This window comes from Antechinus flavipes, chromosome 2 (genome assembly GCF_016432865.1).
Source record: "Antechinus flavipes isolate AdamAnt ecotype Samford, QLD, Australia chromosome 2, AdamAnt_v2, whole genome shotgun sequence".
Lineage (NCBI taxonomy): Eukaryota > Metazoa > Chordata > Mammalia > Dasyuromorphia > Dasyuridae > Antechinus > Antechinus flavipes.
In genome coordinates, this window is record NC_067399.1 from 10,378,178 (window position 1) to 10,404,636 (window position 26,459).

At 46.0% G+C, this 26,459-nt stretch overlaps 1 protein-coding gene and 1 long non-coding RNA gene across 3 annotated transcripts in view; one reads left to right on the forward strand and one right to left on the reverse strand.

Moving 5' to 3' along the window:
- Window positions 1-26,459, reverse strand: part of LPIN1 (lipin 1) — a 123,786-nt gene that overhangs the window by 89,041 nt on the left and 8,286 nt on the right. The gene's annotated exons all lie outside the window — the stretch shown is intronic.
- LOC127547314 (uncharacterized) lies at window positions 1,803-3,684 on the forward strand. Its single transcript, XR_007950156.1, has 3 exons — window positions 1,803-1,884; window positions 2,218-2,319; window positions 3,554-3,684. It is a non-coding gene; the product is annotated as an uncharacterized LOC127547314 (long non-coding RNA).

Genomic DNA, 26,459 nt, shown 5'->3' on the forward strand with positions numbered 1-26,459 from the left:
AAGTCACATCTCTCTGTGTCTCAGTCCCCTTATTCATAAAACGAGAGGGTTGAACTCAGTCCCCTCCGAGGTCCCTTAGAGCTGATGCTAATGCTCTGAGATTCCTTGGAGCTCTGACATTCTCTTTTCTATGACTTCACCAGGTTCTTCCGGACCCTCTTTTCTTAAGAGCCATGGAATGATGCAGGACCCACCAAGAAGCTCCAAGTCGGGCTGCCCCGTGTCGCGCCTGGCCACTGGGTACCCAACGGCCACCGGGGCACGTAGCCGGGGGGATAATTATTCAAAGGAGAGTTTCGAGCATCTTGGGACTCCCTTAGAAAATGTCAGAAAGGGCTATTTAAAGGGCAGCATGTGCCCTTTAAAGACAAAGAAGGGGTCATCAGGAACCTACATGGGTTCCACAAGAGCAGGTCAGGCCAGATTATCCACTGGAAGGTCAGGGTTCCCAAACTGGTAGATGAAGGGAGCTATCAAAAGTTCCTTCCAGCTCCAATTCCTGTTGATTCATCCCCTCTGGGTCTCAGTTTCCTCATCTATAAAATGGAGAACATAATGGCACGTAGCTCCCAGAATAATCATGAGGACCAGAGGAGACAATACGATCTAAAGCAGGCTCCGAACCTTAATGCTCTCGGCACGTGTGCTCTAGCGTCAGTGTCATTGTTTTTATTGGTCCTTGTGAACCTGTTTCCTCTTCTATAAAATGGGTACAACAATGCCCAAAGTTCTGACTTCATAGGGTTGTTGTGAAGGTCAGATGAGCTAACGTAGGTGACGTAAACTTTAAAGCCCTACAGAAATGCCAGATCTTTGTTGTTGTTATTATTATGTTTTGGGTCCCCTTTAGAACTAAGCACCTACTATGTGCAGGCACTGAGCAAAGAACATACAAATGTGATCTCATTTGATTTTTATAACAATCCTGGGGCGTGAGCCAAGAACATACAAATGTGATCTCATTTGATTTTTATAACAATCCTGGGGCGTGAGTGCTATTATTATCCTGATTTTCCACTGAGGAAATTGAGGCAGGCGGGGATCGTGACCTGGCCAGGGTGCTCCAGCTAGCAAGCAGTGAGGGGTAGGGGCCGGATAAAGATGTTCCGATGAGGATGAGAATAAATGAATGAATAAATGCTTAAACATGTTTCGGATCCAGTCCCGCCAGCTCCTTCCTCAAGCACTTCCTTGTAATTATAAACCTCAGGTGGAGAGTCTCTCCTCTGCCTCATTCACTTCCCTGTCCCGGCCCAGCCCTCGACAGACACGTGACCCTGAAACTACCGTCATCATGACTGGACTTAATGGGAGTTAATGAGGGGAGACCCAGCTTGAGGGACAAAGAGCCGGGCCCCAGCCACAAAAGAGAAGGAAGAAGGGGACGGAGCCATCCACGCCACCACCAACGAGGGAGATGCCCGCGCTGTGCCAGCCTGCCCAGCACCCACCTGGCATACAGTGGGCACCGCACAGAGACTTGTGGCCAATTGATGGATGGATGGACCATAGATTTATAGCTGGAGGGGGCTCCTGTCTAATCTCCTAGCTTCTCATTTTATAGAGAAAGAACCCGTGACCCAGTGAGGGGAAATGACTTGCCCAATGTCACACATCTACTACAGTGGGAGAGTGGGATTCACTCCCAGGTCATCGGACTAAAACTCCTGCAGCAGCTGATCCACAGACTCTGGGTTCTAATCCAGACTCCATTACCAATAACTTCCAGCAGACTCCTTCCCATTCCGATCATGTCTTTTCATCAGTAAGATGAGGATGAGAATCTTTTCCTTTCCTTCCCGGCAGGATTGTCGTGAAGCCCAAGCAAGACGGGAAAATCGATGTCCAGACAGTGAGAGGGAAGCGTTAAACAGGGATGAACAAGTGAGGAATTCTGGGGGGACGTGAAATGCCCCAAAATAACTACTCACGTCATAGGGCAGGGAGAAACGGTGAGCGTGGGTGGGTACCCTGCACCTCCACTGGCAGGAGAAAGGGAAGAAGGGAAATTTGCCTGAATTCATCTTTTTATCACTCACTACTTAGCAGCTGTTAAACTTAACCTCTGCCTGCCTCGGGTTCCTCAGCTGTAAAATCAGAATAACAGCTCCTACTGTTAAAGGGATCAAATGAAATCAGATCTGTACTGTTCTTAGCGCAATGCCTGGCATACAGTAGGTTCTTAATAAATGCTTATTCCTTTCCTTTCCCTTTCAGCAGCCCCCTTACGTCCAGGACCGGAGAACATACAGAGGACGTGTTCATACTTTCAGACACAGAAGGCCCGACCCGGCCCCCAGGATTACCTCCTTCTGATTGGTGAGTGCCTCACCTGGCTCACTCAGGTAACTTCTCCCCCGTCAAACACCTGGACACTGCTCACATACCTGCCTCACATCAGCCCCTTTCCAAATAAATTCCATTTTGCTGCTTGACCCATCCGGCCACACTCGCTCCATTGGGAGATAGGCTTTTTGAGGGCAGAGGAGTCATGATTTTATATTTCTATCCTCAGCACCTAACCGAGTCCATGGCCCAGAATAAACACTTAAAACTGCTTTTTCATTCATTCATATGTGGACAAGAGCAGTATAATAATACTTAAAAGCACTTTTTCATTCATTCATTCACATGTGGACAAGAGCAGGGCAGTATATATACTTAAAAACACTTTCATTCATTTATTCATATGTGGACAAGCACAGTATAGTAAATACTTAAAAACACTTTCATTCATTCATTCACATGTGGACAAGAGCAGTGTAGTAAATATTTAAAAACACTTTTTCATTCATTCATTCATATGTGGACAAGAGCAGGGCAGTATATATACTTAAAAACACTTTCATTCATTTATTCATATGTGGACAAGCACAGTATAGTAAATACTTAAAAACACTTTCATTCATTCATTCACATGTGGACAAGAGCAGTGTAGTAAATATTTAAAAACACTTTTTCATTCATTCATTCATATGTGGACAAGAGCAGGGCAGTATATATACTTAAAAACACTTTCATTCATTTATTCATATGTGGACAAGCACAGTATAGTAAATACTTAAAAACACTTTCATTCATTCATTCACATGTGGACAAGAGCAGTGTAGTAAATATTTAAAAACACTTTTTCATTCATTCATTCATATGTGGACAAGAGCAGGGCAGTATATATACTTAAAAACACTTTCATTCATTCATTCATTCATTCACATGTGGACAAGAGCAGTATAGTAAACACTTAACACCTTTTCATTCATTCATTCATTCATTCACATGTGAACAAGAGCAGTATAGTAAATACTTAAAAACACCTATTCATTCATTCACTTGTGGACAAGAGCAGGGCGGCACAAGCAGCCACAGATGGGTTATGAGTCAGCTGTGGGGAAGGAACCCAACATCAATGAAATCACCAATTCTTCGGGGCATCAGATCACAGCCCCACAGACTGACAGCCGGAAACTTTCTTAGAGGCAATAGGTCAGAGATGGTAGATTTAAATCTGGAAGGTACCTTAGGAGTCATTAAGTCCCACCTGTTCTTTTTACAGGTAGGAAAACTGAGGCCCCTAGAGCCAAAGGGGCTTGCTCAAAGTCTTGACAAAGGCAGCTTTGAATCCAGATCCTCTAACACCAAAAACAACCTTTTCTTCCACACACACACAGAACCACATTAACAATAAACTGGACCCAATTTTGTGTTTTAAGTCATGAGAGTCCATTTTAAGCTGGTAAGGGAGGTCATTTGATGTTGTGGAAAGATTGCTGACCTCGTCCACCAAATTGAGAGTCATGGGAACTCCATTCAAATCTTGTTTCTGTGACTATGGGTAAATTTTGCCCTCAGTTTTCCTCATCTGTACAATGGGGATCACGGAATTGAATAGCTACTTCTGAGCTATTAACCCTGTGATTCTATGAAGGCCTTTGGGGGTCCCCCCTCCCAGTATTTACACGGTAACTCTCCTCGTGCATCTTATGTTTCTGCTGACCCTACCCTTGCGAGGAATGCAGAACATGGTGAGGTCATTTTCTCATCACTCACTGCCTGACTCATCTTCCAGAAGGGATGATTTCACAGAGAACATCGATCAGTCATTAAAAAAACCAGCAGTTGTAAAACCGGGTCGGCGCTGTGAGAGGTAAGTCGGGAACTTTGCCTGCTAAACACCTTCCTGCTCTGTGAGAAGGCAAAACTGCCAGAGACTCAGCTCAGAAAAAACCCCATTCACAGATTATATTTGGCCGTGGTCAGCAGCACTAGGCTGGGGACAGTGGAGGGTGGGATGGAGAGAAGGATGTGTGGAAGTCCCAGGACTACTCGGCAAAGGTGGAAAGGATGAGATGCGGTCAAGGAAAAGGGATGGTGAGGAAAGCACTGAAATCAGAGCTTTAAACATCACCTCTGAGGCTTTGTGGTTCATTGTTCGGGGCTCAGTTTCCCCATGTGTAAAATGGGAAAATAAAAGCACTTATCCCAGGGGGTATCAAACATGATAAGGCTAACTTTCCTCATCCTTCCACCACAATGGCAGGGACACCTCCTGCTCCCATGAGATGCTTGGCCAATTTTTCTTTCTTATAACTGAGAGACTTATAGTGTTGGAGGCATTGGTGATCCCCTGGGAACGTCCGCCTGCCATCCCTCATTTTTGCTTCGTGACTCCCCTCTCTGGTTCATCCAGGCTGTGGACGGTCCGTGGGGGACCCTTCTCACACATAAGTCACCACAGGTGGAGCATTGCCCCCTACTCGCCCTCCAGGCCCGATTTTTCAAAGGACACGGGATTCCAGGACTCACAACAATACCCGGGGATGTTCAAAATATGGACCAACTCCAGGGGCAGAAAAGGCTCAGAACGCTTGCGTGGGCAACAAAATTAGAAATACGGCCCTCATCGTTCTCTTTTCCCTGTTCGATTCTGGAACCAACCCAGAGGCCGCCATCCATTCCAAAACAGAGGCAATGATGGACAATCAACAGGATCAAAGCTACCAAATCCATCCCTTTCCCCGTTTCACAGATTAGGAAACTGAGACCTAGAGAAGTTAGTTATATGACTTGGCCAGCGCCACATAGACAGTAAATGTCTGGGGCAGGATTCTGAGTCTAGAATTCTCTCACTATACCACCCGGCTGCCTTCAGTGGTCAAGGACGACTAGCAGAAGACTTCTGTTTTCTCTCCCAAGGAGGATGATCTGTACCCAGGAAGGAACAGACCACAAGTGGCTAACTGGCCCTCAGTGTCCCAGATAAGTGGGATGGTAATCAGAACCTCCATGCCTTTAATGAGCTCGAGTTATTTGCTCCAAACGCACTGAAAGACCGAATGGACGGGTCTTTGACTGGAGAAAGCATAGAACCGCCATATTGGACAACAGCAACAGTGACCAGGAGGACTGGCTGGTCTAGAGCCACGGAGCTTTGCAAAGCCCTTTCCTGCAGGATATTAGCAGAGCTTCCCACAACCCAGTGGGGCAGGCCCTGGTTACCGTGCCCATTTTACAGAGGAGAAAATGGATACCAAATATTGCCCATAATCATTCTGCTATTAAATGTGAGAAGCAGGAAATGAATCCAAGCCCAGAACTCTAGCCCTTCAGCCAGGCTATTGCTGGATTTTTTTAAACAATAGTAAAAGAATGGGTTTTGCAAACTATGAGTGAGTAAGCTTGTCTTTGATTTCTGGGAAAAATTCTGAAATTTATGATGAAAAGGGCAGTTAGGATCGACAAAAGAAATGATAATAGATCATACCAAATTAATGCCGGGTAATTGGTCTTTATTTTTATGGCTCAAAAGCTCAGATCGCGCTCAGATCCTCACTCCACCCTCCATCTCCAACCCACCAATAAGGCCGGTCGTCTCTCCTCTGAGCTCCATCCCTTTGGTGCAGACCTCATCACCTGGAGTCTGGACTATTGCAGTAACTTCTGGGGGGGGGAGAGGGGCAGTCTGCCTGCTTCAGTCTCTTCCCTCACCAATCCAGCCTCCAGCCAGTCACTAAAAGGTGATTTTTCTAAGCTAATGTGACAATGTAACCCTTCCTCTCATCCTACCCAATTACCTCCAGTGGCTCCTTTTTGCCTCCAAGACCAACATGCTCTGCTTCCTGTTGAAAGCCCTTCCCCACCTGGCCCCTTCTCCTTTCCAGTTTTCTTATACCTGAAACCCCTCCCCCAAATCCACTCCATTCCAGGGACACCTCCATCCTGAAAACTCCTTACCCATGATGCCTTCCTCCTGTCTGCCCCATACCTGGAACGCTCTCACTCCTCTCCTCCTCATCTTCAATGATTTCCCTCAGGACTCAGTCCAAACCCGACTTGGGCTAGAAGCCTTTCCCTCCAAGATCACCACTCATTTACACAGTCCATATAGACATGTATGTGTATGCATACATATACTACCCTGTACACGTATGGGGCACCTATGTGTGTATCCAGATGCTTAATAAGTATTAGTTGCCTAAGCGTCCATGCAAATGTACATGTGTATTTGCGTGAATATCTACATACATACAAATATATGCACACATTTTATGTATATAAAATGTGTATAATATATAATCATATATAATGTGTATATGTATTTATATATATATATGTATGTATGTATATGTGTGTGTGTATTATATATATATATATATTAATTATATGGAGGGATGAGGGGTGCTCAAGCATCATCATTTTCACCTTGACGCCCAGCTTTGGAGCGTAAGCCCTTTGAGGGTCCAAACTGGCTTGCCTTTCTCTATATCCTCAGCACCCACTTAGCAGAGTGCCTGGTACAGAGTAAGTGCATAATAAATGCTTGTTGACATATTGACTTGGCAATGACATGAAGCTCCTAGATCAGAAGAATACTGAAAACGTGATTCAATCGGAATTTTTACGAGTCCTCGTCAAGTTATTCCTGGTGACATCGAAGGAACAAGAAGGGCTGGAAGATGATACGTTCAGGATCCTAAGAGTTTGAGTGAGCTGTCCAAGGTCATCTTGGAAGGATGCTTTAAAGGGAATAGCCCAGGATGTATTCCCGGGGCCTGAGCTGGTTAACAGTATCAGCTGTGACTTGGATAAAGGCTCAGCGGATGATCCCCTGCCACGGGGAACAACTAAAGCATGCTGGGTGATAGTCGGGCTCCGAAAGAACTTGACAGACGATATTCAATAAGATGAAATGTTATAGGAAGGAAATAGATTTGCTACAAATGCATAATAATAACAATGATGATGATGATGATGATGTGCATAATGATAAGTAGCACAAGTTTATTTATGCTGGAGGCAAAGACAGATGACATTGGTCTGAGGAGGATTTGGGATTTTTAATATGCTGCAAACTTGCTATGAGTAAATGGTAAGAAAGACAGCTAGAATAAGCCTGTGACCTTAGGAGGAATAGCAAAAAGAATTCCTTCCAGAACGTTTCTTCCAAAGCAAAGGAAGGGACAGCCCTGAAATCATCTGCTCTGGTCAGACTTCTTCAGAAGCGTCCTGATCTATCCTAAACATCTCATATCTAAGCCGCTTTTGTTACATTAATCATATTCAGGGTCATCTACCTAGGGACTTCTGCTGCCAAATTTGGGTTCAGTCAGATTTCTGATCTTCTTGGCTTGTTTCAGTTTCTCCCTAAAATCTGACCTTCATAAGATCTCTTTAATTCTAGGACCTTTTCTAAGCAAAAATCTGCTGATTTTTAAAAAAAATTATTCTGCTGATAGAGCATTTATATGTCTTTGTTTGAGATCAAGGGATTCATCTTGGGCTATTCAGTTCAAAACGCTGTACAGTGTGATAGGGAAAGACTAGTACCTCTGATGGGAGGGCTCGAGGGGGCCTTTTTCAGGGCTGTTCATTCACCTTTAGTGTCTTCCTAATTTCCAACCATCACCTGTGGTTCCAAGAAGCTGGAGCACGTGCAGCAGTCACCCCTGGGAAACTAACTCAGTGGATGGTTAAACCATTGTTGGAGGGCATGTTTGAAAGCATGTCGGAGGGTGTGTCAGAGGGTGTGTCGAAGGGCGTGGTAGAGAGTGTGTTGGAGGGTGTCTAGCCCAAGCAAATGAGACTTCCCCTGGTGGAATGGGCACCTGAGAAGAATGTGTTCCAAGGGTCATGAAGGCAACTGAGGCAGGCTCCGTGGAGCCCTTAGAGCTTGGGTAGACATGGCACACCAAGGTCATCCACCGCATCTCCAGCCCTCCCCAGTCATCTGCCATTGAAGAGAGTGAGACCAACAGCTTAGTTCAACTCTGCCTCACTTAAATCCAATTCATGCTTGAATCAAAAGACATCACCATTTCTATCTCCCTCCAAGCCCTGAGGTGATGGGCAAGTGCTGAAGCAGCTCACACTGATACACCGGGAGCTGTCCTCACCTCCCTGCACACAGGCAACCCAGGCTATAGGGTTGTCTTCTCACTGGAGAGAGCAGTGGGATTCAGAAGCCACCGGGCATCGGAGCAATCTTTCAAGGATCACACTGCTCACCTCCAGATGTGAGGAAGGGGCTAGAAAAGACCCCCTAAAAATTGTCTGTTTACCCAGTTCTGGTCTGATTATCACAGTAGGCGGGAATCCCCCACTATGGTCAAAGCACTGAAAAAAATGAACAAAAACTTCTGCAAAGTGAATTCCACTCACCAATGGTACATGGAATGTGCTCATGCTCATAAACACAAAATCCAGCAGAGCTGAAAGATAAATGTCTCTTGTTGTGAGAGAACTCGGCAGGTATCTCATCCAAATAGCAGTCCTGAGTGACACAAGACTGGCAAATGAAGGCCAGCTTCAGGGAATGCAGAACTGGACAAACTTTCTGGCTCACAACTATGCAACTGCCTTTTGCAGGAAGACAGCATCCCATCATCATCAATTACTCTGCTCCCACCATGACAAATCCTAGTGAGGTCAAAGAAAAATTTTATGAAGACTTAGATAGTGTCATCATCAATGTGCCAAAAGAGGGCAAGTTTATCACTCTAGATGATTTTAATTTTAGAGTAGGTACAGACTACCAGACATGGCAGGGAGTCCTGGGGAGGATGAAGTCAGAAATAGCAACAGAAGACTTGTGTATCTCATGATCTTCTCATTACCAACACTTGCCTAAATGCAATAAAACTTCATGGATGCATCCTCGAAGCAAACATTGGCGTTAAATAGACTTTGTGGTTGTTAAAAAAAAAAAAAAAAAAAAAGATAGCCAGGATGTAAGAGTGATAAAGACAATGTGTGACGCAGAATGCTGGACTGATTATGGACTTATCCTCTCCAAGCTAAATATTAATATTCAACAACAGCAGTAGCCCTTAGGCAAAATGTCTACCAGAAGAATTAATGTCAACAGATCAGAGTGCTTCTCTGAGAACAGTTATTTACTAACTTGGGAGACCGAACTGACACATCCTTGTCGAAAAGAAGTGGATGACTTTTAGAAATATGGTGGTCGGTACTGACATTCACAAACTGGTTTGATGAAAATGATGGGAAATTCAACTGATAAATGAAAAATGAGAACTCCACAGAGATTACCAACAGGATAGTTCTTTCATCTCTAAAAATGCAGCATTTAACTCCATCAAAAGTAAAGTATAAGCAAAACTTAGAGAAATGCAGGATTCTTGGCTTGGTAATTTTATCAGCAGTTGAAAATCAGTTTTATGCCAATAGGAACAATCCAAGGTGCTTTTATGATTCCCCAAAGGCTATTTATGGGCCAATGGTACATCTCAACTACTCAGTGAAAATAGAACCACATTGATTAGTGATAAAGACATGATCCTGAAAAAAATGGGCTGAATACTTCCATAGGGTTCTCAACAGACTATCATCAATCAATGCTGAAGCCATTAATCATTTACCTCGGGTTGAAGTCAATATCTCTCTAGATAAATTAATAAATGATGAAGAGGTTTTAAATATCATTAGGCTTTTTTCTTGTGGCAAAGCACTTCCAGCTGAGATTTATAAAGTAGGGTGGGGGGAGCTGTTCACTGCTCATTCAAAAACTGACTGAACTTTTCTAGGTTATATAGCAAGAGGAGGTTATCCCAGGAGATCAAGAGTTCTTTCACTACCCATCTCTATAAATCAAAAGGAAATAGGCTGTGCTCTAACAATCATAGGTGGTGGGGAGAAAGGGTCCTCTCTTAGTCTTCCTTAATAGACTGATTCTTCACCTAGAAGATGGTTGTCTACCTGAGAGCCAAAGTCATTTCAGAAAGGACCAAGGAATGATCATTATGGTGTTTGTTGCCTAACACCTCCAGGAGAAATGCAAGAGGTCCGACCAAAGCCTTTGATACTTTCAGTCATGAGGGCTTGTGGAAAATGATGTCAAAATTTGGTTGCCCAGAGAAGCTCATTGGTCTTGAACGTGAATTCATGATGGCGTGCTTGCCCGGGTTCTGGACAATGGGCAATGTTGTCACATTTTCCAGTAACCACTGGAATGAAACAAATCTATGTGCTTGCTCCCATGCTTTTTAGTGTGATGTTTTCAGCCACATCGTCAAACACCTTCAATGAAGATGAACCCGGCATAAAAGTCAGCTACCACACTGATGGTAAATTCAGCTTGAAAAGACTTCAAACCAAGGCTAAAGAGCGAGTGCTGGTGCATAATTTTTTGTATGCTGATGCATGATTTTTTGTGTGTTGTTACATGATTTTTTGTTTGCAGGTGATTTGCACTTGGTGCAGCTTCCAAAGCTGGGATGTTGCAAAGTATAGACTGATCTTCTGCTGCTTGTGCTAACTTTAATCTAATGATTGGTACCAAGAAAACACAGGTCCTCCATCAGCCATCCAGATGTGGAACCATCAGTTACAGCAAATAATAAAGTTTTGAATGTTGTGGGCAAGTTCTCTTATCTTGGCAGGATACTTTCCAAGGATGTATAATGAGATTGACACACAGTGATTGGGGGGCTCTGAAGGAAAGTGGGGAGAGGAAAGGTATTAGACTGACCAACAAACTGAAGGTCACAGAGTCTTTGTGCTGACTTTATTGTGGTATGTTTATGAAACCTGGACAATCTACTAGGAAACCGAATCACTTCCATTTGAATTCTCTTAGAAAGATTCTGAGGATCACCTGCAGGAAAAGATACCAGACACTGAGCTCCTTTCTCAAATTAATTTCCCAGCATTCCAAGTCTCCTACAGAGAGCACACTTCCATGGGGCTGGCCACATCATTTGAGTGCCAAACATACTCTTGCCTAAAAGGCTATTTTATAGAAAGCTCACACAGAGCAAGCGCTCACAAGGTGGTCAGAAAAAGCAATTCAAGGACACTCCCAAGGTCTCTTTTAAGAACTTTAGAACTGATTGTTTGCCATGGGAGTCCCTGGCACAGGCTGCCCAGCATGGCGTGCCCTCCTCAGAGAAGGTGCCGTGCTCTAGGGGCAAAGCAGAATTGAATTAGCTTAGAAGAAACGGGAGATGTGCAAAGTGAGAGAAGCCACCCTGACTGTTCACGTGAACTATTCGTGTCCGAACTGTGGCCGAGTTGGTCTGATCAGCCACAGTCGGACACACGGTAACTCGACTCCAACATAGTGATGTCACGTTGGTCCTCCTGGAGAGTGAAGGGCAACAACTAACCCAGCTCAAAAACAGCAACAGCCTGGGAGAAAGGGGACGGGTCCTGTACAAAACTCTAGTGGGAGACTGCACAAACACAGGCTGATGACGAAAGCCTCTTGGGACTTGGCTAAAACACTGCTGTTCTTGATTTCCTAGAAGGGGCGAGAAAGCCCACAGTGCTGCAGAGGAAAGAAGCTTTTCCTTATCATCCTGATGGAAAGAACTACAGGTCCCTGACCTCTTGTACTGACTTTTCCACGAAAGCAGCTGAGAAGGAGTGAAGGGGAGGGTGAGGACGGTCTGCAGAACTGTTGTGACTGTTGCCCAGGCTTTACTAAGGGCTCGCTAAATGCTAGTTATTTTTTATTATTCAAATGGATGTCCCTAGAGTTCCAAGAACTTCAGATTATGCAAACTAGGCAACCTTTAGTCAATAAGGCACTTTTTCAAGATTTGCAAAGCACTTGGTCTCCTTTGACCCTCAAGAGAACCCTTTGAGCCAGTTAGCACAGGTATTAGTACCCCAGTTTTGCAGATTAGGGAGCAGCATCAGAGAGGTGTAGCCACTGAGTCATGGTCTCACAGCCAGAAATATAGTTTAATCATCAAATATTCACTACACCCATGAGATGGGCTGCTGAGAAGACAAAGGTGAGAGGAAGAGAGGCACTATTTGTATTCTCCTTGTAGAGGCCCATAAGGGACACAATGGATAGAGAGCCCTGAGTCTGGAGTCAAGAAGTTCTGAATTCAAATCCACCCTCAGACATTTATTAGCTGTGTGACGCTGGACCAATCCCTTCATTTCTGTTTGCCTCCATTTTTTTTCATTTATAAAAAGGAAGTAAAAATAGCATTGCCTCCAAGAGTTGTTGGGAGGATTGGAAGAGATGCTATTTGTAAAGTATTTAACACATGCCTGGGGCATAGTCGGTGCTTAAAATGTTTGTTTTCTTCCTACCTTGGGGGAGGGAGAAGCAGCATGTGCAGACACAGATCTCTAGATGCAAACTGGTCATTCCAAAATCAAGGAAGCCCTTGGGTGAGAGGAGGTATAAAGCTGAGCCTTGAATGGAGCAGGGGACTCCCCCACTCCCAAGAGGGAAAGGTGAGAAGGAACCATTTGTTCTATCTGTACTATCAGTAGGAGGTATGGATGGGAGGTATCTACTATGTTTCCAATAGGAAACTGTATGGAGATCAATATGGCGGCAGGTAGAGCATACAAGGGAATGGTATGAGCTCAACCCGAAACAGGCTGGAGTCAGATTGTAAAAGGCCTGAAATCCAAAATAGAGAACCCTACGTTCTTCCCTTGAGGTAATCTTCATAAGAAGGAGAATAACTTGGTCAGACCTCTCAGATAAATCACTTTGGTTACATGGGGAGTTATTAAGAGATGAAGAAAGAGAGACAGAGACAGACAGATGGACTAACAGATATAGACAGAGAAACAGAAACAGACACAGACACAGAGAGACAAAGACAGAGATAGAGATGCACAAACAGACAAAAACAGGGAGATAGGAGAAGAGGGTATAGGAATATGAGAATCGAATGACTTTAATTTCCACATGATGAGGAAACAAATTAGAGAAATGAAACTGAAACCTAAAAGTTAGGCTGAACAGAGGGGGAACAAAGGAAACAAAATGTATAGGAGGAAGCCATAAATTAGAAAAAATACATGCAAAGTCAAAATAGAAGTGAGGTGTTGAATTTATGATGTGTCGGTTGATGTCAAAAAGTCAAGAATGGAAATTATGATTTCAAAATTATTTTAGATTTTATTATTATATATATTAGATTTCATAGAATTAAAGAGATTTAATTTAAAAAGAGAAAAAAACACAATGAAATAATACCAATACTGAACCTACATATACCAAATACTATCGCATCTAAATTTTTGAAAGAAAAAAAATTTTAATTATATGTAGAGATAGGTAGTAGTTTTATAATAGCAGAAGAGTTTCATCTTCCCTTCTCAGAACCAGAATAAGAAACAGGTTATGAAATATAATGGGGGGAGGAGGATTCACACCCACACTCCAGATTAAGGGTCCTGGATTCAAATCCTGCCTCTGATACTTATTTCCTATATGATGTGAGGCAAACTCTTTCTCCCCCTAGAGTTTCCTTCTCTGTAAAATGTAGAAGTTGGGCTGGATGTGACCTTCAAGATCCCTCCCAGATCTAGACATACAATGCTAGGATATTAATCAGCCAATGGGGAATCACCAGACCAGGGTGATTTGAGTCTGAACTAGGGTGTGGCTTTGTGAGAAAAAAGAGCAAAATATGTATATGACTTCACTGATATCATTCTGCTTTCCTCCTCAATGGGTGCAGTGTGGAGGGCGGAACAAGCATTTATTAAACACCTACTAGATGGGCCCTGCACAAGTCACTTCATCCTGTCTGCCTCAGTTTCCTCCTCTGTAAAATGAGCTGGAGAAGGAAACAGCAAACTCCTCTAGAATCTTTGCCAAGAAAACCCCTTGGGCATCACTAAAAATAACAAGGTGCTAGGCACTTTGCAGATATTATCTCATTTGAGATAGGATCACAACAACCCTGGAAACTGACTGAGGTGGACGAGGCAATAATTGCCAGGGTCACAGAGCTAATAAATATTAAGACTGGATTATAACTCAGGTCTTCCTGACGGGGCTATTGCTCTATCCACTGCCAAGAGCGACAAACAGAGCGATAGAGACAGAGATACAACTAGACAGAGAGACAGAAAGACATAGACACATGAAGAGAGACAGAGACAGACGGATAGACTGACAGATATAGACAGAGAAACAGACACAGACACAGAGAGACAGACAGAGATAGAGACGCACAAACAGACAAAAACAGGGAGATAGGAGAAGAGGGTACAGGAATATGAGAATCGAATGACTTTAATTTCCCCATGATTAGGAAACAAATTAGAGAAATGAAACTGAAACCTAAAGGTTAGGCTGAACAGAGGGTGAACAAAGGAAACAAAATATATAGGAGGAAGCCATAAATTAGAAAAACTACATGCAAAGTCAAAATAGAAGTGAGGTGTTGAATTTATGATGTGTCGGTTGATGTCAAAAGTCAAGAATGGAAATTATGATTTCAAAATCATGGCTGAATAGATTTAATTAAAAAAGAAAAAACCACAGACAATGAAATAATATCAATACTGAACCTACATATACCAAATACTATCACATCTAAATTTTTGAAAGGAAAATTTTAAAATTATATGTAGAGACAGGTAGTTGTGTTATAATAGCAGAAGACTTTCATCTTCCCTTCTCAGAACTAGAATAAAAAACAGGCTATGAAATATAATGGGGGGAGGAGGACTCACACCCACACTCCAGATTAGGGTGCAATCTCTGTAGTCCCCAGCCAATGGGGAATCAGGACAGGGATTGTGTTCTGGGAGACAGCATATAAAAAGGCATGCTCTGTTTATTCCAGACATCCACTGTTGTAAGCTCATGAATAAAAATCCTTTTTTGGCTTCATCAGTGGATCTGTAGAGTTCTTGATAAGACAGAACCCTGCATGATATCCTGGAGAATGACCTCCCCAAGATGGAAGAATAAACAGAGATCTCGAGTTGTAGTCTTCCTGATGGGGCTATTGTTCTACCTGCTGCCAAAAGCAACAGAGAGATAGAGACAGAGATACAACCAGACAGAAAGACAGAGATCCAAATCCTGCCTCTGCCACTTATTTCCTATATGATCTTAGGGAAACTCTTTCTCCCCCTGGACCAAAGTTTCCTTCTCTGTAAAATGTAGACGTTGGGTTGGATGTGACCTTCAAGATCCCTCCTCAGATCTAGACGTACAATGCTAGGATATGGATAAGAAGACTGAGAAGAAATATGAGACAGGTAGGAGGAGCAGGTACCCGGGCTGGGAAGGTGATCAGCCAAAAAGAGGAAAAGCTCCCCAAATGTGCCCATGCTGCTTGAGCTAGGGCACTGCTCATCTCCTTTAGGTGCCTGTGCCACCAGAGGGATGCTCAGAGATGGGCTGGAAGCCAAGATACAGGGATCCAGCGGCGCCTCCCTTTTTCAGAAATGAAAGCAAGGGGGCTTGGGACCCCAGGAAGGCATTCTCTAAACTGGGGTGTAGGGGGAAGAAACTCATGAGAGCTGCCGCCCATTATTTGAAAGTCTCCTCTGCAAAAGATGGATCCGGGCCAGAAATCTCGACCCTAAAGGCCCAGGCTAACAGAATGTTAGCAGATGGGCCAGCCCCAAGTAGAATGGCCAGCTCGGATGGTGTCCACACCCCGTTTACCTGAGTCCACAATGCATGGATCCGTATATTTCTATGCTGCCTCCCTCTTTAGTCCTGGAGCTTCTGCAGGTCAACGTGCCCACCTTCTTCTGGGAAACCATTATTTGTTGGATGATTAAATCAATACTAAACTAGATTTAAACATTGTCTCCTCAATCCCACTTAGTACCTTGTTTCAGGTTCTGGCCCATGACGTCTCCTCGTAGGATCAGCTCAATCATACTGAACCAGGCTAAATTTGATAAATATTGTCTCTATCAACTCTAATGAGTTAACACTTTGTAAGGATTCCAACAGGTCAATAACTTTTTTGTTGTTATTTTACGAACCCCCAGCACTTGACACCCGGGACCTGGAAGTAAGCTTTAATACACACTTATTTGACTGACTAAAGGGTTCTCCTTCACTAGAGGTTACATTTAGAGAATGAACAGCAAAGAGAAGATGCACAGAGACTAATTAAAGTTTTGTAAAAGTCTAGGTGCAAGTTGATAAGATGCTAAAGTAGAAAATGGCAAACCGGTATCTTTGCCAAGAAAACCCCAAATCAGGTCAGAGAGAGTTGACGTGACTAGAATTCCCTACCAACAATAATAAGGTAGGTTGGCATGGTGCAGGAGAGAGCTGGGCTTGGAGACAAGAAGCCCTGAATTCAAATCTGGCCTTGGACACTTATTATCTGTGTGATCCTGCACAGGGCTGCCTGCCTCAGTTTCCACATCTGTAAAATGCAAATATTAATAACACTTCTCAGGTTTGTGTGAGGATAAAATGAAATAATATTTATAAAGTGATTTTATACAGTGAGCAGTACATAGTAAGCACTAGATTTATCACTAATATCAATATCAGCTATTATCAGGTATGATTATTGTCATTATTTTGTGAGTGATGAGAAGGATGAGAGAAGTTTTGAAGTGAAAGCTTGGGGAGTCTGGACCACCTGAGGGGCTCTTCTTGTTCCCTGGGGTTGGGTAGACCCAGGAAGGTCTTGTGCGCTAATCTGCACTGAGAGCTGCACAGGACCCCCCCATAACTCTGGGGGTCTCTGAGCCTTTTCCCATTCCCTGGGTAGAAGGTGACGAAGAATCTCCATCAGCCCCTCATGTCAAACATCCCATTTTCAAGCAACTTTTTCCCCTTGCATCCTCGTAAGTGGCCAGGGAGGCTCCGCAGGGAAGCGGCGTCTCATGTTGCCTACCGTCCGTCCATCTGCTTCCACTCCTCTCCATCTCGGCTAAATAGGGATGGCGGGATCGCTTGCATTCCCCACCTCCCAGGGGTTACTGCGGGGAACAGGAGATTCCAAACCAAGCAGAGCCTTAAAAGGGGAATCTATTATTCAGTATCTTCTTCCCTAATGCACACTCCGGGGCGGCTCTTCGGGCAGCCCAGATACAACGTTCTGTCTGTGAGGAGCACTCACTGTCCCTTTCGGCCTTATCCGGAGCCCGTCACCTGCTGGGCATTTGTGCGCCGGACAAAAATGGACACCTGGCTCCCTTCCCGTCGTGGCCATCAGTTAGCAGAGTCATGGTTATCCAACAGCTATTAATAAATTGGGCTTTCAGCGAGGGTCACGCCAGGCTAAGACCCTGTCCAGCCAGTGCCTGCTCCTCATTCTGCTCAAAGATTCTCTTCATCTTACATCAGACCCCGGCAGTGGCTCGCCCCTGCTGAGAGCTAAGCTGCAGGAAACCTTCCAAGTACCCACAAAGAGGGGGGTAATGCGAGTAACACTGTCCCAGCCCCACAGGAAAGGAAACAGGCTCCGAACTGTGCAAGGTCACACAGCAAGGAAGGGTGGGAAGCTGGAGGTGTCCTGACTCCTGACCACGTGAAAGGGAGAAAGAGAAAGGAGAAGAAGGGAGGGAGGAAAGGAAGAAAAAAGGAAAGAAGGAAGGGAGGGAGGGTGGGAAGGAGGGAGAGAGAGAGAGAGAGAGAGAGAGAGAGAGAGGAAGGAAGGAAGGGAGAGAGGAAGGAAGAAAGAAAGGGAGGGAGGGAGGAAGGAAGGAAGGAAAAGAGGAAGGAAGAAAGGGAGGGAGGGAGGGAGGGAAGGAGAGAGAGAGAGAGAGAGAGAGAGAGAGAGAGAGAGAGAGAGAGAGAGAGAGAAGGAAGGGAGGGAGGGAAGGAACAAAGCAAGAAGGAAAGGGAGGAAACAGGTTGAGGGGGGGAGGGGGAAGGAGAAGCCTTGTGTTCCTTAGGTAGTAAGAGAACCAGAACTAGAACCTGCTCTAATTCGGACCCCAAGGCTGTCTCCATGACGTTGTATTCTTGATGAGGTGGGGAAACCATTACAGCCAACATTTATCAGACTTTTTCTCATATAATACAGTTGACTCCTATATACATACATACATATACATATACATATACATATACATATATATACATATATATACATATATATACATATATACATATATATACATATATACATATATATACATATATATGTATATATGTATATATATGTGTATATATATATATCGCTCCCCCCTTCTCCAAATCCCGCATTTCTCAGCCAGAAGCCCAGGACAGGAGCCGCTCCCCCCCCCCCCCCCGCCCCCGTCTCTTCCCCCTCCCTCCCCCGCACAGAAGCTGCGGGAGAAGCCGCTTGGCCGAGTCCCTCCCCTTGAGCCGGTGGAGCTGCCCCCGGAGCCCAGACCCCCCCCCCCCGCTGCCCCCGGAGCCCAGACCCCCCCCCCGCTGCCCCCGCTGCCCCCGCGCTCCAAGAAAAGCCGCGGAACCCCCAAGGTTTGCCTCCCACGCCTCTGCATAAGCCGCCGCCCCTTCTAACGGCTCCGTGTGGCTGGGGCCGCCTCTGGGGCAGCCGCGGACAAGGACTGAGCGAGCCCGCCCCCTGCTGGACGGCGCTGGGGATGACCCAGTCACGTAACCGAGCTCTGAGAACCAAGGGCTTGTGGGTAAGGGCGAGGGCCGCCAAGGCTGCTTTGGATGACCAAGTGAAAGGCTTCAGAGCTTCTTTTACAGATGAGGAAACTGAGACCCGGCAGGCTGAAGTCCCTTCCCCAAAGGCCAGGGCGGGCGCGCTTTCAGCCTCTCTAGCCCGTGAGCAGTTCATTCTCCTCCCGGCCTCAGTCTCCCCATCTGTGAGCCGGGCGCATCCCCGGGCTCTTGCTTTTTCCCGGGACGGTGGCGGAGCCCCAGAATGGGGGGAGGGAGGGGGGGGGCGTTGGGCGTTAATGCCCTCAGGTCATCCTGTCCACACCAGGGTGAAATCAGACACTGCGATTGACGCAAAGTGCTGGACAGCTGCCGCCAAGGGAGGTCCCGCGTCGGTTCTCCGTGGATCGAGGCCCATGAAAACGAAACCGCTCAACCCACAAAGGCCCAAACGTACTTCTCGGGCACGCGCGAAGTCCGTAAGGCCCAAGTTCGAATCCAGCACTTTGCACAGGGTGGGGCGGTCACAGCCTGTGGGGGGCGTAGTGGCCTCCGCTGGGGGGGGAGGGGAGCGGGGGACCGTCCGCTCTAGATCTACCGTCCCATGATGCCTCAGTTACTCGGTGACCCTCGGACCCGCCGCCTTTGTCCCCTGCAATCCGATCCCGCAAATCCAGTAAGCACGTGTGGCGGAATAACCACGGGAACTCCGGGAACACCGTTCATGAGCAGAGTCTCGTCACCCTTAAGGAGCAGAAGCCGGGCCGAGCGGCGGACGCGGGGGCCGCAAAGGCTGCTCCTCCGCTGCCTGAATTGCAATGCTCCCATCCTTTGGGTCAGACGCCCCTCCTCCTCGAGGCTCCCCGGGGCAGCCGCCATTTCTTCTATTTCTTGGGCATTTCCCGTTCGGAGAATATTCTGCCTGCCCCGGAGCTTACTCCTCTATTAAGCATCAGCTCATGGAGGGGGGAAGGAGCATCGTCCCAATGTTACCTCTGCCCAGCTCCAACCCCGGGCTTACTGACTCCGGCCTGGGAAGCGCACTTGATTTGATCGGGGCTCATCAGAACATTCCGTGTTCTCCGACCCCCCTCGGCCAGGGAGAGATTGGATGAGTCTTTCCCTCGGCGGAGGGGGATGGGAGAACATAGAAGGTCAGAACTGGGAGGACCCTCGGAGAGCCGGAAGCAACCCCACCCCCCCAGACCCAGACTGTCTGAGTTTTGAGGGCTCTAGAACTCAGGGCAGAGGATGGGACATCCAAGCTCCACATTGCACTGAAGGAACTGTTCCCCGGAGAAGGATCCGTCCAAAGTCCCGCAGCTGCTTAGGAGCGGCGGGAACCGGAACCCAGGTGTCCCAACTCCTGCCCAGGACTCTCCCGTTGGGCCAAAAGCACATACCACCTGTGAATGGCTTTCTATGAAATGGCACGCTGGGAAATGGAGAACGCCCTCACGTCCGAGCGCCACGTGGGGGGACAGTGAGGGCTTTTGGAGTCTAAGGAGGGATGGCCTGGTGGAGCCTGATAATTCTGGTGCAGGGTCACCAGGAGCCTTGGAAAGGGGGTGGGGAGGGCTGGAAGAGACACAGAAAGGGGGGGTTCCCCAAGGATCAGGCTCCCCCCAAATCCGCCCTGAACAAGCGGCCCAAGTCACTGGGGGGTCCTTTCTTGCCAGCGTCCTGCCCCAATCCTTCATGATGGGAGACCCAGAGGCCTCAGGCCATGCAAACTGCCCCAGGAGATAGGGAAGCGGAGGCCAGAGAGCAGGCCTACCCTGAGCAAGTCCCCCAAACCTGCCAAAGGAGATGGACGGTTCCTGCTTTCAAAGCAGATTAGAAAACTTCTCCTGCCCTTGTGGTCACAACAGCGCCTCCTCCTTAGCCCCGGAATTTCACCACGGGCCCCACAAAACTTCCTCCTCGTGAGAACTGCGCAAAGAGAAACGGTGCGGGAGAGGGAGCGAGTTCCCTTCCCCCAGAGCTCCCAGAAAAGGCCGCTGACCACTTGCCCAGCGCATCGCCGAGGTGATTCCTGTTCAGGCGGAGGTCGGACTGGATGATGCAAGTCCCTTCCAGCTGTGAGCCGCCGGGGGTCCGTGATCCTCCCTGGGGGATGTGCCCCTCTCTGAGAACGTCTGTCCTGCCCCACCGCAAAGGATCATTGAAGAGCGAGCCTAGAAACCAACTGTTCCTGCCATGGGTAGTAACAAGCGTCCACTTCCCTGAGACTCCCAGCAAAGGACCGAGTACTCCGAAGCATTTCTTAAATGTTGGATGATGGACGGACGGATGGACAGAACATTTATTAAGCACTTACTATATTCCGGAGCTTACACTTAGTGCCATGCTACAAATAAAAGTAGAAAAAACGAGGCTCACACGCTAACTGGGGGAGACCACACATAAGAGGAAGTTCAGCTGGAGGTGGAGCACGGCAATGTCGGGGGAAAGATCCGAAGGGCCTTCATTACACGTCAGTCAGATCACGAAAGGCACAGGCAAGGAAGATGACAGGTCCTGAAGGCTTTCAGGGTCATTGCAAGGAATCGAGGTAGTGATGCTCCTGTACCCAAGCTCTAAGCACTCAGGTAGCCCAAGGGAACAGGGATGCTATGGGGCGGGGAGGAGAATGCCCCCGATAGGGGCAATGCCCTGGCATCCTGGATAACTTCCGAGACAGCCCAAGTGGTGGGGTCGTCTAGGTTAGGTCCCCTGGGAGACCATGGTAGGACCCCACATAGTGGGGAATTAAGCAGAGATTGAGAAGAGAGGCTGAATCCCACACTCCCTGTAATAGGCAATCATAAGGTTTGCCTCTTACCCAACTACACCTGTCCTTCCGCCATTAACCCACAACACTGTCCATCATCTCCAAAAAAATACTCTCACCATCCTTTCCCCCTTCTGCCCTGGCTATTGACTTTTCAGAAAAAGGCCATCTGGATATCACTACCTGGATTCAAGGTTACAATACTCAAGTGCCATTGAGAAAATCCATTCCATACACCCAACGTACTCAGGATCCTCCCTTTTCAGAATGTTCACGCACGGAACCTTCAGAGGATGTGCTCAGTGTCTCGGGGTGGTGACCAGTAAGAGTGAGAGGTCTATACCACTCATTTTTGTTTGGGAGTGGAGTAAAGGACCCAGCAGCATCCAGAGATAATTGATAAGTAAATATACACATATGGGGGTTACACAGTCAAGAACATTTGACTAATCTAGTCTAGAGATCTCTGGAGCTACTCCATTTTATCTACAGTTTTTGGATGAGATTCTGGATACCGTGTTCACAATTCTAAGTAAGAGCCTTCCCCTTTAGACCTCCCAGAGGGAAGTTATGTAACTTTTTAATGTATCCTGTGTATCGTCTAAGTTGGAGTGTTCTAATCTTCCCAGACCCAAGAGCCATCAATCAAACATTAATAAGTGCCTACTGTGTACCAAGCACTGTGTTAAATGCAGTATCCTGAAGGAATTGATACTGAATTAATTACTGTATACAATGCAAACTCATGCCAGTGTTAGCCTCCACTCGTGGGACTCTGGGACTTTGTAAGTGCGGGTCAACTCTCCAACAGAGCCATCGATAATCCATCCATGTCTTCTTTTCCTATACATGTCAGAGTCCTCCAAAAATCCTCCAGTGAAGAGCCTCACAATGTGCCCAAAGTCTCTCTCTAGATACTTTAATCAATAGAATGGAAGCTTCTTGAAGGCAGGGGGTGTTTCATTTTGGTCTCAAGTACTTGGCACACTTGTTAATGCATTAATATATACCTGCTGCATTGAATTGCTCTGAAGTGAAGGGAGTTGAGTTAAATGAGAGTTTGTTGAATAAATACTGAGATGCTTTGGCTCTCACCATTAACTAAGACAATTTTACCTCTTGGGTACCATTGAAACTAAGTTTCAATTTAGGAGGCTGAACCAAGGTTGGCTGGCGTACAAATAGATGGTCTTCAGCTGAACCACTTCAGTGTGTGTGTGTGTGTGTGTGTGTGTGTGTGTATGTGAGACCATTCAGTTCATAAATGGATGTTAGGGGAAAATGGGGTCTTCTCCTTGGGAGCAAGAAAGACCCTTTAATTATACAGTTATTTCATTCAGGCAATTAAAACATCCTCAATAGACAGGAGAGGAACAAAGTGGTTAAACAGCCAGAAAAATCTTGTGCTGGCTTTTTATTTTAATCTTTTTTGGATTCTCTGCTTCTGTCTCCAAAAAATTTCCTTCCTTTGACTGGCTGTGGGTTGTAGAGCTCCCTTCAAGCAGGTGGTGTCCCCAAAATTTTAGCATCGAGATTTTGGGGACACTCTATATGGAGGACAGAGGATTTTGCTACAATCTGCAAAACATGTGCAACAGAGTTTGTGTTTCTGCCGGCACCAAATAAACAACCATCTATGTACAAATTTCAAGTTGGCCTCTGTCCTGGGAGAAAACATGGAAGAGCTGGAGGAAGAGAGGTTACTTATTCCCAGATAATGAGAAAGAACCATTCCTTAAAAGCAGACAACAAAAAAGAAAAAGGAGGTTAAATTTCAAAGGGGATTGCTCACCCTGTGTCCAGAGAATGGGGGTAGCAAAGAGACAGAAAAGAAGCTTCTCAGAACATTTATAGGTAGACTCTGTGAAGAGTTCCTTGTTCTTTGGGTAGAGGGGACTTCTGAGCCATAATCACCAAGACTGGCTTCTTGGACTCTAAGCAATCCCAATGTGTATCCAAGGAAGCCATCAATAATAACAATAATAATTGATATTTATATAGAGCTCACCATGTGCCAGCCACTCTGTCAAGCACTTTCAAATCATCGTGAAGGAAGAAATAAGATAGGCAATTGGTTAGATGTATGAGAATGGTTTCAAAGGAGCAAAGCTGGGTTTGGGCGCCCTCAATTTTTGCTGTTATTCATTTTTCAATCGTGTCCAACTCTTCCCAATTCTTAGCAAAGACGCTGGAATGATATCTTAGATTTGGAGATGGATGAGACCTGCAAGGTCACTTAATCCCTTTATAAGTAACATCCTATTATAATCATCAGCTCATTTTAAGGTTGGGTGGGGGGGATCATACAATGGCTCCTGAACATCCCTGGGTTAGCTCTTCTTCAGATTTGGGGAATTGATTCAAGACAAAAATTCATGAGCTGTCCCTATTGTCCAGAGCTTCCACTGAGGAAATTTCTATTTTATAGAGGGATGTTGACCTCTCTCCCCCACCCCTCCCCTCCCTCCCTCTCCGTCTCCTTCCCCCAAGCTCTGGATTTCTTTGTTGTTAATGAACGATTCGACCTATTGGGAACACCAAGGTGATCAATCCACCAGCAGATTAGAGGGTCTATGAATCTCCTACTAAGACATTCATGGACATCTTTGGCAACTTTGCCATAGCTCAGCCCCTCCTTGGCTCCTCAGGTTTGCTAGAAGAGAAGGACGTTGGGATTCCAAACTTTGAATCTACCCCTTCCCAACTTGTTTGATAATTTGTAGCTATTCCCTATGAGCCACAGTGGATAGAGCACTGGGTCTGGAATCAGGAAAACCCAAGTTCAAATCCAGATTCAGGCATTTAACAACCTCTGCCTGCCTCCGTTTCCTCGTCTGTACAATGAAGACAAAATAGCATTTAAACCCTTGGGATGTGGTGAGGGTTAAATGAGATAATATTTGTATAGTGTTTTGTAAACCCTAAAATAGTATAGTAATAAATAAATAGTATAATAGTATAAATAAATAGTATAGTAGTATAAAATATAATAAATATAAAATATATCAAATAGTATAAAATAAAGCCATTTTAGTCTGATTATCTAATTTTGTAGAGTATCACTATAATTCAAGGACTTTTCCAAATTTGGACTATGAGATTGATTGGGTATCTATCATTTATTTAGAAGGCTGAATACATCAATTACCTCACCCTAATATAGAGATAAGAAAACGATGGTCCAGAGGGTCACTGTCACACGTCCAAGGTCACCCAGCATCAGAGGTGACCCCAGATTTCCTTGCCTCTGCCCATTAGATGATTCTGACTCTTGGAGATAAGGGATGGAAAGTGGTTCGAAAAGGTCAACAATTACATCAATATTTCAGCCAGGAGCAAACCAAGGGCTTCAGAAAAACTAGGGGAAAGGGCCTGGCCCAGGTGCCGGCCACCAACTACAAGTGGCCCACAACCCCAGGAGCAGGTGCCTCCAAGGACTCTCTCCTCGCCAGCTGCCCCAGCCTGGCATTTAGCCTGGCTGGAGGCCAGCTGCCCTCTGCCTCATGTCCTAGTCACAGCCTCAAGCCGGGCCCAGTCAGCTCCAGGAGCTGGCCCGCTCCCAGCAGCCCCGAGCTCCCGGTGAGTGTGGGGCAGAGATGCCCACGGTGGCCCTGGGGGTATGGGCAACTTCACCTCCTGGTCCAGGGGCAGGCCAGCCGCTTGCACCCCAAGCATCCTCTTCCTAGCCGGGTGACCCCAAGGAACTAAACCCCTTTGAGATCTCTCACTAAAACAGGGACAAGAACAGAACTTCAAATGCATTTAAAGCAATCTGTTAACCTTCAAAAACAATCCTAGTTATATTAAGCACAGTTTCAGAATGTGCTGACATACGTGCATTTATTAAGCACCTACTATGTATCCTGCACAATGCTAGGTACTAGGGATAAAAACATAAAGAATGAGATCATTCCTGCCCTAAAGGGGCTTATACTATAGACCTAAAGATAGCACAGTGTGGTGAATAGGGTTCTGACCCTATTCAATCAATCTGTGTTCAAAATCTGGCTTCAGACTCGGCCCGGGAAGCTCCAGTCAAACAGCATTTCCCTCCTGCCACAAGGTGCAAAGAGCCCGTGTGAGGGCGGCCGAATGGGGACAAGGTGATCCACAGGAGGGGCTCCCAGTTCCTTGAATGGGAACTCTTGAGTGAGTGAGAGAGTGGCCAGGGCCGGGAGTGACAGGTGAGTGACAAGGAACAGTTGGCTGGGCGGTTCCATGAGATCAGCACATTGTCTCATTATTTCCAGGCAATGGGCCTCTTAGATTAGTCATGAAATGACCCCTTGGGGCCAGGTCACTACAGGGGAAAGAGCTGGCTCCATGGCTGGGTCCGGTTGCCTTCTAGCCCTTTCTTCTCCCCAGGATTTCAGCCCAACTTCCTCCTCTGGAGAATGAGGAGAATGCTATTAACACTCCGGAAAGAGCCTGGAAAACATGGCAGAAATGTGGGCTTGGCTGAAAGAGAGGCAGGGTGGCTGAATGGCTAGACCCTGAGCCTTCAATCGGGAAATATTCAAGTCTATACCCGAGGCTCCCTAGCCGGGAGAGTCTGGATGCTCCATTCCCACTCCACGTGGCCATGCTGGCTTGTTGCTATATTGTCTCGTAGTCTGTCTGCACAAAGATCAACCCAATCTCGGCCCCGGGGGATCTTTGGTTTGTTTTGTTTTTTAATCTCAGTAACTCATGAAGAAAAAGGCAGGGACAAAAGATCATCCATAGAGTACACATAAACAAACAAAAAAAGAAAGGGTACAAAATAAAGATAATTTATAAATGTTCATGTTTGATGATTATGGTCAAATTATAGATGAGGAGGAAGGGAGAAATGAGGGAAAGAAGGGAGGGAGGGAGGAAAGGAGGGAAGGAAAA